The sequence below is a fragment of the Balaenoptera acutorostrata genome, chromosome 4 (assembly GCF_949987535.1).
Source record: "Balaenoptera acutorostrata chromosome 4, mBalAcu1.1, whole genome shotgun sequence".
NCBI classification, from domain to species: Eukaryota; Metazoa; Chordata; class Mammalia; order Artiodactyla; family Balaenopteridae; genus Balaenoptera; species Balaenoptera acutorostrata.
Genome location: NC_080067.1, coordinates 124,422,645 through 124,432,399, shown reverse-complemented (window position 1 = coordinate 124,432,399; position 9,755 = coordinate 124,422,645). Strand labels below are relative to the sequence as shown.

The 9,755-nt window shown below is 30.6% G+C and overlaps 1 long non-coding RNA gene across 1 annotated transcript in view; it reads left to right on the top strand.

Moving 5' to 3' along the window:
• The first annotated feature begins 220 nt into the window (after positions 1–220).
• The window catches only part of LOC102998632 (uncharacterized), a 30,814-nt gene continuing 21,279 nt past the window's right edge, over positions 221–9,755 (top strand). The window contains exon 1 of the long non-coding RNA XR_449470.2: positions 221–300. This is a non-coding gene — a long non-coding RNA (uncharacterized LOC102998632). The remainder of the gene's footprint in view (positions 301–9,755) is intronic.

Sequence of the window (9,755 nt, the reverse complement as noted above, 5' to 3'; positions counted from 1 at the left end):
ACAGTTAAAATATTTTTTTTATAAAAAATACCATTTTCAGAAATAACTTTTCCCTGTATACATCCCCAACCAATCCACATCCTTTCCAGCAGCACATTCATGGAGACCTATGAGCTGATTTGTTGTTTGGGCCAAGACATTGGGCAGCGTGGTGGCATCATAGCTCCCTGAAGTCATTCATCAAACTAAAATCATCAGAGCTCATTTGGAAGCAGGAGAGCTCGGGTAAACAGACCTTTTCCCACTGCCACCTCTGGGGCAAAAAATACACTGTGCTTGCTCAATTCCCAATCCTTCCAAGTAAGTATTTTTATCATGCTTTGCTCAGCTGTTCATATTTTATGTTAAAGCATCTTTTGCATTTTTTAAAAAAGAAAATATACTTTGTGTGTATGTTTAACTATCAATGAAAAATATACATAATCACTAAACTATGTTTAATACTAAATCCAGCTCAAGATTTGAAACTCAATTAAGTAAACTATTTTCTTTGGTATATGAAGCTATGGTAACATTTAAAACTGGGAATTTTGACTTTTTGCTTTTAAATAGAGCATATAAACTATCATGTAAGTAAACAGGAAAAATGTCACCTCTTAGTTCAATTGACAATACTTAAAATACTAAAAACCCAATTTTCAGGTGATGCTTTCCCAAACATGAACTTGGTCATACCATTAAATACATATAGCTTTAGATCTAAAATATAACTCACAAGTTATTCTACATTTGTATATTACCACAACTGCTTTTAGATAGAAAAAGCCTTCGATAGCCAAAATCAGATAAAACAACTTGTATAGCTTTCAAAAATCACTGCAGCAATCATGCAGGAGGTAATGGCATTATTTTGACCATGATACAGAAATTTCTCATTATTCCAGTTAGTTCTTACTGAAGTTACTTTTTAATTTTTTTGCTTGTAGCAAGCACAATTTCTGAAGAACACAATTCCCCCCCCCAATAACATAAAAACTATATTGAGCATTTCAATATATAAATGTGATAGTCCAGGATGGTAAAGTAACAAGAAAGTTCAAATAGTGATTTTTATAGATGTTTAATACTACGGACCTGTGTTTCTCTCTTTTTTCATTTTACTCTTTTACTGCCATAAAAAATTTCAAAAACTTTACCTTCCAATAATTTTTTTGGAAGTCTGACTTCTACTATTAATTAGAATATTCATTTATTTTAAATCCATTATTGTCAATATTTTACCATGGCCACCAACAAAATACTTTAGAAACAAACTCAACTGATTTTTAAAAATTTATTTAAAAACGTTCTGGATGTTATTTGTACAGTGAGTTCAAATATCTTATTATATTACAGTGGTAGCTATTGGTGCTAAAACAATTTAGGAATATAATATCTTCAGGGAGTAGTTATCAACTAGAAAATAGTTACTGAAATAATGAGAATTTTACCTCCTTACTTAAACTCTTGTTCAAAAAAAAATAAAACCACAGCATATAATTTTTATGTTTTGGTAATGAAACAAAATCACCTTCTCATTCTTTTCAATCTTCAAATACAGATTGCCAAGCTTATAGAAGTTGACTCTGAAGAGATTTTCTGAAATTTTCAAAGCTATGTTCTTAGTCAAGCAATGACCTCAGAGGCCTAATACATGGCTTATATGTAGAGCTATTGTCTTAAATATTAATTGTGGTGGTCATATTTTAAAAGATGGAATTTCTGAAAAAGTTCAGTTTATTCAATAAGGCAGGTTAAGAAAAATTAAACTCTACATAATGTGTCTTGTCCTGCAGAAGGCCATCACTTTTCTCTATCAGCTCTATTCTTCACCTATTTCCATGTACCTCTTAAGATCTTTCAGAATCTTTATATTGTACACCTGTAACTTATATGATATTGTACATGAACTATACTTCAATTAAAAAAAAGTGGGGAGAAAAAAACATCTTTCAGAATCTTTCTGCAAAATTTCTATTGAGCCATCTAAGGTGCCTATGTATTTTAACTTACAAAACAATACCAAGAAATGTTTTCTCACAGAAAGTTTCTCCAAGATCAATTTAGTATTAATAACCAGTTAATGATACTCAATATGCAAGTTTTGGGGGAGGAAACAAACTTCAGGCAACAGAGTCATAAGACTCTTAGAAAAGTAGAGATGTGATCTTAATTTTTGAAGGAAACTACAGGAAAAAGAAAAAGAGTACATAATCGAAGGAATAAAATCTTGGAGATCAGTTGGAAAATGGCTGCAATAATCTGGCTGCAATAATCTAGCTGCAATATGCAGGATGAACTAGCACAGTGGAAGTCTGTTTTGTAAATAACCTTCAACCTGTGTGACAGAAATTTAATTTCCTGATGAGACATAGTTAGAGGGTTGTTATGAAAATGAAGTAAGTGGCAGTATGTAGTGATAGATGATTTCAGCTCCTAATTACTTTGGATGGGTAACATACAGATGTTCTCAGAAATTGCTATATCCACTGAAGGATATTTTTCACTTTTTTTTAAAATCAAGCAACATCCAGATTCTACAGAAGGCCCTCTGCTATACATGTGTTTTACTGCACTCAAGAATTTTGGGCATCTTTTATTGAACTTCAACACTGTAGTTTCTGAAAGCTGGTTGCTTTAATCTAATCTTCACTCTACCACCAAATCATTTCCTTTCCCAAAGCATCAATTCATTTTCTTTTTCTTTTTTTCAAACTTTTTCTTTCAGTTAGTATTTTCTGATTTATGTTTCTAGTTAGATCTTGAGGTAAAAAGGAAAAAAAAATCACACTATCAGGTCTGATATTTTTGTGAAAATTTTAGAGAATAGAAGCATCGATGCTTTCAATATCTGCAATGCAAGAGATCCGAGATAGGAAACGTTTCTGAGATTTAGATCAGCATAGGTTAGGTACTGTGCTCCCCACTAATAGCTAGTCATCTAAAGAAGGTCAATTTTGCTCTTAAAATGGACTTATTAGACTTTGTATAAAGAGGTTGGATTAGAGACAAATAAGATTTTCCACACTGAAAACTCACTAAAGTTTAAAAAAATGAAATAGTTCAAAACAGAAAGTATAAAAAGATACTTTTAAGCAGGGCAAGATACACTGACACTAATACATCTTAATGAAAGATTGGTTAGCTTGACTTGGAACTATATTTCATGTCTAAACAGACGAATTAAGCTCAAAGGCTATTCCAAATATAAATATTCAAACCTGTACATAAAAGACAACAATTAAGTTAAATACTGATTTCCTTTCCAAACCTTAAAAATCATACCAGGCTTCATTTCATCTGGTATTCCTTTCCCTTAATTTACTAAACAATAGAATTAGCGTCAGAAGGAGAAAGGAGATAATTGTGAACACCATTTAGCCTTTTGAAGGTAATCAAAATAACCAGTTACTTCAGAAAACAAGAGATACTTCTCAGATATAGAAGTAGGGTGTCCAATATATTATCAGGGTAGTTTTCACACAGAATATCAAAACAAAACAAAACAAAATATCAAAATATCAAAACAAAACAAAAGAAAGTGACAATTGATTCCAGAGAGAAATAAGAGAGTTGAGAACGTATATTTCATCATCTCCCAACTGGAAACCTGGAAATAGATAAAACTTGGATTTTAAATTAATTGCTCTTTCTTATGTGAACCTATACTATGAGGAGTGAAGTGGATCCTTTGAAGTTTTACTCTGGTTTAATTAACATGCTTATGGTTCCTTGATGACATGTTTCAAAATAAAATATAAATGGAAGGTAAGGCTGGCATACCCTCCACTTAATGCTGATCTAAAAACAAAAAAACAAAAAAACGAAGCAGGCAACATTTCTTCCTTTCCAATATTCTTAGAAACTTGCCACTCTGTTCTCTGTTTTGACTTCCATGATGGCAATACACTGGCTACTATGATGCTTTTTTCAATGACGTTATATTAAGGAAGACTAACATCTCCAAAGGCATGCCTCCTTTCCCATTTCATTCATATTCACTCTCACATCTGGATTAAGTTCTATACATCGTCACTTAATTGGAAGGGATGTTATTATTTTTTAATTTAACAAATACTTCAAAATCAGTTGTGTTATTACTACCAAGTTACAAACAAGAAAAGTAAGTTAAGGAAGGTACTTTTTCCCAGATTTGATAACTAGCAAGTGGCAGACATGGGTTTGAATCAGGCAGTCTGACTCCAGCACCCATTCTTCTAAAAATACTGTTCCAGGAGAAGCCCAGTATAGACTCCAAGAGGTACTAGTAGTAGGTGCTAGTAATGTTTTTTTGAAAAGATTTTTGCTGTAAAAAATTATTTGCTCCCAACTCTCTTCCATTTATTTTCTGGGGGAAGAGAGAGGAGGGGAAAGATCGTGGGTTTTATATCTGTGTTCGTAATACATAATAAAATAATTCAATCATTATAAACTTGGCTTCTCCCATACTCCTAAGGGTACATTTGTTGGTAACTAAACAAACTGATTTTGATTAAACCTTCTTGATGATTAGTAAAGAAATTTTCTAGTGATAATTTGGCATACAGAGAGCCAAAGTCAACAGCCATGAATAGGAGAATCAGGATACCCGTGAACTGTAGGATTTAGAAGTTATCATTACATCAAGAGGAAAAATACTGCTCCATTTACTACACTAATTAAAAGGTATTATAACATAGGCGCCAAACAAATTTATTATATTTCTGTATGTATCCTCACTAAACATCAAAATTTATTAATAATTGAATATTAGTTTAATTATTAAACCCTTGGTAACACCCTTCGTTCTTTTACGGACCAGATAAAGCCACAGGATTACAAGTTCCCACACTTAAAGATCCTCTGAAATTATCAATTTCATTGGCTGATAATATTACAAAATGGGAATTAGAGTGATTTCTCTGAATACGTAAGTTTTAACTAGATGCCAGTCCTCTGCCAAGTAACTGAATCATTGAAAGATAAGCACTCCAGAAAGAGCTTTAAGAATCTTCTTAGTCTTTAAGGAAATGAGCCATGTGGAGAAGGGGAAATCCAGTTGGAGAAACAAATACTCATATTATTAGGACTGTTTACTCATTCATTCAACATGTATTTGTTAATTATATGTCAATTCCTGTTCTACAAGAGATATAGAAGTAGGGTGCCCAATATATTATCAGGGTAGTTTTCACACAGAATATCAACTAATGGTCTTGTAAAATTCAGTTACCTTTCAAATAGGCTCATATGGAATTTCAAAGTCTATTTTTCATAGAAAGTTGTTCAAAGAGATTGTTACTGGCATTGATTTGATTATTTTTTCTTTTAAGTAAAGCACATGATATATTAAAAAATCCACTAGCTCAGTCAATTTAGCCTATTTTCTATTTTTCTCATGTGGCTCATTTCTGTCTAATATTTTCAACCAAGTTATAATCTTCATGGGGACAGAAGTACCTACAAATGTCTTTTTAATAAGGGTATAGAAATGTGTGTTCATTACATGGAAGATAGGTAACTGATGAACCACTCTGATTGCAGATTGATTTTTATTATTCTAGGGAGAAGGCAGATATTACTATGGTCAATGCATATACCATGCCCTTTGTTCGTCTTTTCCTTCCTTGAATCATTTACTTAATAGCTAGCACCCACCAGAAACCGGAAGAACAACACAGGGTGAAAGTTTAGCAGTTAATTTTGCAACATTTCCTTTAAAAAGCCTTTTTAAAAAATTTTGTAATCAAAACGGTGCAAAAGGATGAGATAATCTATAACTCTTTAATCTTTTATGGCTTGAATTTTATTGAATTTTGTAACACAACTCAAATGACAAATTAGTCATGCATCAGAATGGAATGTTATTTCCTAGCAATGAACATTAGGTCCTACAATGAATAAGGAATAACTAGTTTGGACAAGGCAGGAAGACAATCTTCTACATATGGCAATTTTCTTTTTGAGTTTGGGTATCATTATGGTCTGTATCAGCCAGAATTGCCATTTAGTTTTCTATAAACTAGAACTTCTTACAAACAAGACAAGAAAAAAGTCAAAGAAATATCAGATATATCCCCTCCCTTCAAAAGAAAACTTATTGATAAATTATACACATAACTATGATTACAGCAAAACAGCTATTATAGACAGTTAAGTTCTGTGCATTTAAAACATGTTATTGATTAGAAATTTTGTACTTTAATTAGAAATTATTTAGACTAATTTCACAATAAGTCTGGACAAAATAAAAACATCGAGCTCTTTTCTTTGTTCATTGTACTTAAATGTAAATTCAGTTTCTTTTAACAAAAAATATAATATTGGGAAAAATGATAACCTATTAATGTACTGCTTCTTGCTCTATATCAAACTAACAAATAAAAAAAATAGTGTTTTCAGAATATAAATATTATAGTTTCAAAATTAATTACTATTTATAAAAAGTCATATTTATTGCTGTTTTCTCTTGGAGACCTTTTATACCCACCCAAGATAACCTAAGATTTAGACTATTCCAGATAAAATTTTCAAAGCATAAAATAATTTTCAGGAATTAAGTTCGCCTCAGTAAATAAATGTGTATATGTAAATAGATACACATACATATACATTCTACTATAAATATATATTTATCTATAATATTATATATAATATAAATGTATTTATGGTATATATTTATAGTAAAATGTATATGTATGCATATACATATATATTTACTGAGATGAACTTATAATAATAAATATATGCATATATTCCACTATATTTTAACTTGTATCTCTGTAAGACATGCTAGTTTTGTGAATTATAATATTTATTTCTGATTACCATGGTTGCTTTTTACAGCAGCTCTATTAAAGCAAACAGAATTGCAAAACAACAGAAATAAGGACAGATGAAGAATTATGAAATCTTTAAGATAAAATTGCTTAAATATTACAGCAAGAAAATAGGCATGCGTTAACTGAAAAATTAAAAAAAAAATGGGTCTAGAGAAAAGTTGATGCATTCTTCATGAGGAAATGGCTATAAAGTTAACATATTTAGACAAGGATACCTAAGTAGAGGCGCTTTAAAAATATCCTGAAGTAATTCTGCAGTTGTTTCCTTCCTGATATCTACCTATTTCTGATGGACTCAATGTAAATAAACATTTGCTTTTTTAAAATCAGCTTCTTCCTCTAAGGTGATTCCTTCTGCTGTTCTCAAATCCAAGCTGTGAACTTGACCTTCTGCATAGTGAGATCAGAATAACTCCATCCATTTTCACGGGTCAGTAAAGGCCAATCACTACAAGGTGACATCCTGAGTTAAAGAGGACAGTATTTTGAAGTCAACCATATTTTTGCAAAGCCAAAGATACATAACATAGTAGTAAGACAAACTAGTACTTTTTAAATGTTTGCATTAGTTTGTTTTTTCAGAGGCTTTCAGATATTTTACACTTTTAAAAATGTATTTAATATCTAAAATAAAATTATGGAAAAAAAAGCATTGCAGGAAGTTGGTTTTCTCTTCCTATTAGATGAAACTACACCTAATTAAGCAGAAGCACAGCAGTGGAATTTTGTAGTGTCCATTACATGTTTGCATGGTGAACAGGCCATCTATGAACTCATCTGAGAGGGAAGGTTACTGCCAGCTGGTGTCAAGAATAGAATCATTATTGGGCATTGTATAGTTGTCAAAAATAATAAAAAGCATCACTGACCTCAGCCAAATTTGGACTGGTTGTATAAAAACAAAAATATTAGAAAGTGGTACTACTGTTTTTAGAGGTTAAAGTGCCTTTAAAATATAGCCCCTGAAAGACCTGTAAAAACAAATTATTATTTACTGATGATAAATTTCCATATTATAAGGGAATTTTGTAGTGCAATAAATATAAATAAAACCAGTTTTAAAAAAATATTTTGGAAAAATGTAGTAAACTATTCTCCCTGGGCCTCTTAAATGGGGTTCCATTATTTACAGAGATGTAGTTTCTTATAATAAGAGATAACAGAATTAGAGTGGGAAAAAAATCCTAGTACAGTTCATAGATCATTCTTTACTAACTATAGGATACCAATTATTTCACTGTTTGGGTTGGGGAAGTGCGATATCTTCTCCCTGCCAGAGTTAATGTGTGTATTATATGAAAGGGCTTTGTAAACTACATTTTAATACATTACTTTAATGTTATTTATTTTATTTAAAGCAGTTGCTTATTAGTGTGTAAATAATACCAAATGACAATCCCAGATTATTTACCAATAAAGACAATGTAACAAATATATTCATTAGCACTGGGGGATGTACTCAGTAGAAGCTAGTAAATAACTCAATAGGTGAGTTGGTTAATAACATCTAAACAACAATTTAATCTTATTTTATTCTCCAACAAAGAACTTTTCAATTTTTATTGGTAATGTTTGTGTTTTCCTAGTAGAGTAAATCATCTTAAATTTGAATATAGAATGATAGGAACCCTGGAACCAAAAAAAAAAAAAATGACAGAAAATGGTAACAAAAATCTCTCTAAAACTATTTGCGTTATGTTACTTTCAAACAAATATTTATCCTTAGTGTCAAAATATTGGATCTTATTTTGTTCATATATGAAATTATGAGGTTAAATATGTTCAGAATCATTCCAAATTATTCTTTGTCAAAGACAATGGTTTAATTTTTTTCTATACCATAAAATTTCAGCAATCCATAAGGACTTTAAAAAAATTGATAATTGAGTTTAAAAAGATGCATATGTGGGCCAACCTATAATTATAGTTACATATATGTAATAAATAACAAAAGAAAAAGAATAATGGTTAAAGGTTTAAATATTTTCAAATACTTATGTAGCATCTACTTAAAATAATACATACTGATTCTCAGTTTCAGAAAATATTTCCATTAATAATAGTGATGCTGAGTCCTTGTGTCACGTGGTTCAAATATGCATGAGTCAGTTATATAAAGCAATCACTGCCTTTAATGGTTTAATTAAAGTGATTCTATTTCATATTTTATCTACTAGAGAGAAAAACTGACTTCTACCTTTTTGACACCACAACTACATTTTAAAAATTATGTAAAGGCAGCTGGAAACAACCAATAAGTGTAGAATTAATAAATGAATTTTGCTATATTCACATAAAAAATACTACACCACAATAAAAAAGAACAACCTATTGATATATGCAGATGGGGAAAATCACATGGACAAAATGATGAGTAACATAAGCCAGACAAAAAAGTATATGTGCTGTGTGATTCTATTTATATGAAATCAAAAACTGGTAAACCTAATCAATGGCGATAGATATCAATAGGGCATGAAATAGTCTTCTGGGATGCTCAAAATTTCTAAATCCTGATCTGAGAGATTACATGTATGCATATGATTACATATATTTACACATATGTAAAACATTCACCCAGCTGTATGGTTAAGAATCATGTATGTTAAATATCTCCATTTAGAAAAAAAAAAAACTTTTAATCTCATAAAGAAATAAAAAATTCAGAGGACTATCTTCAATTTTTCAGAAAGGATGCTAAGTGAACATTTCAACAAAACTCATTAAAGGATCAGAGTGACCTAGGATATAAATCAAGGATGAAATTATAAACTAGAAACTTTTAATAATGTGACTTTACAGAAACAATAATTCATGGCAAGGTTATATTCAATTATATATACATTTTATTAGTCTCTTTCATATTTAATAATGAAGCTAAATCCCCCTTCTATTCTGTTTCCATACCATTTATGTTTTAAAAAGAGGAAAACAGAACATTTGCTAGCTGGATAT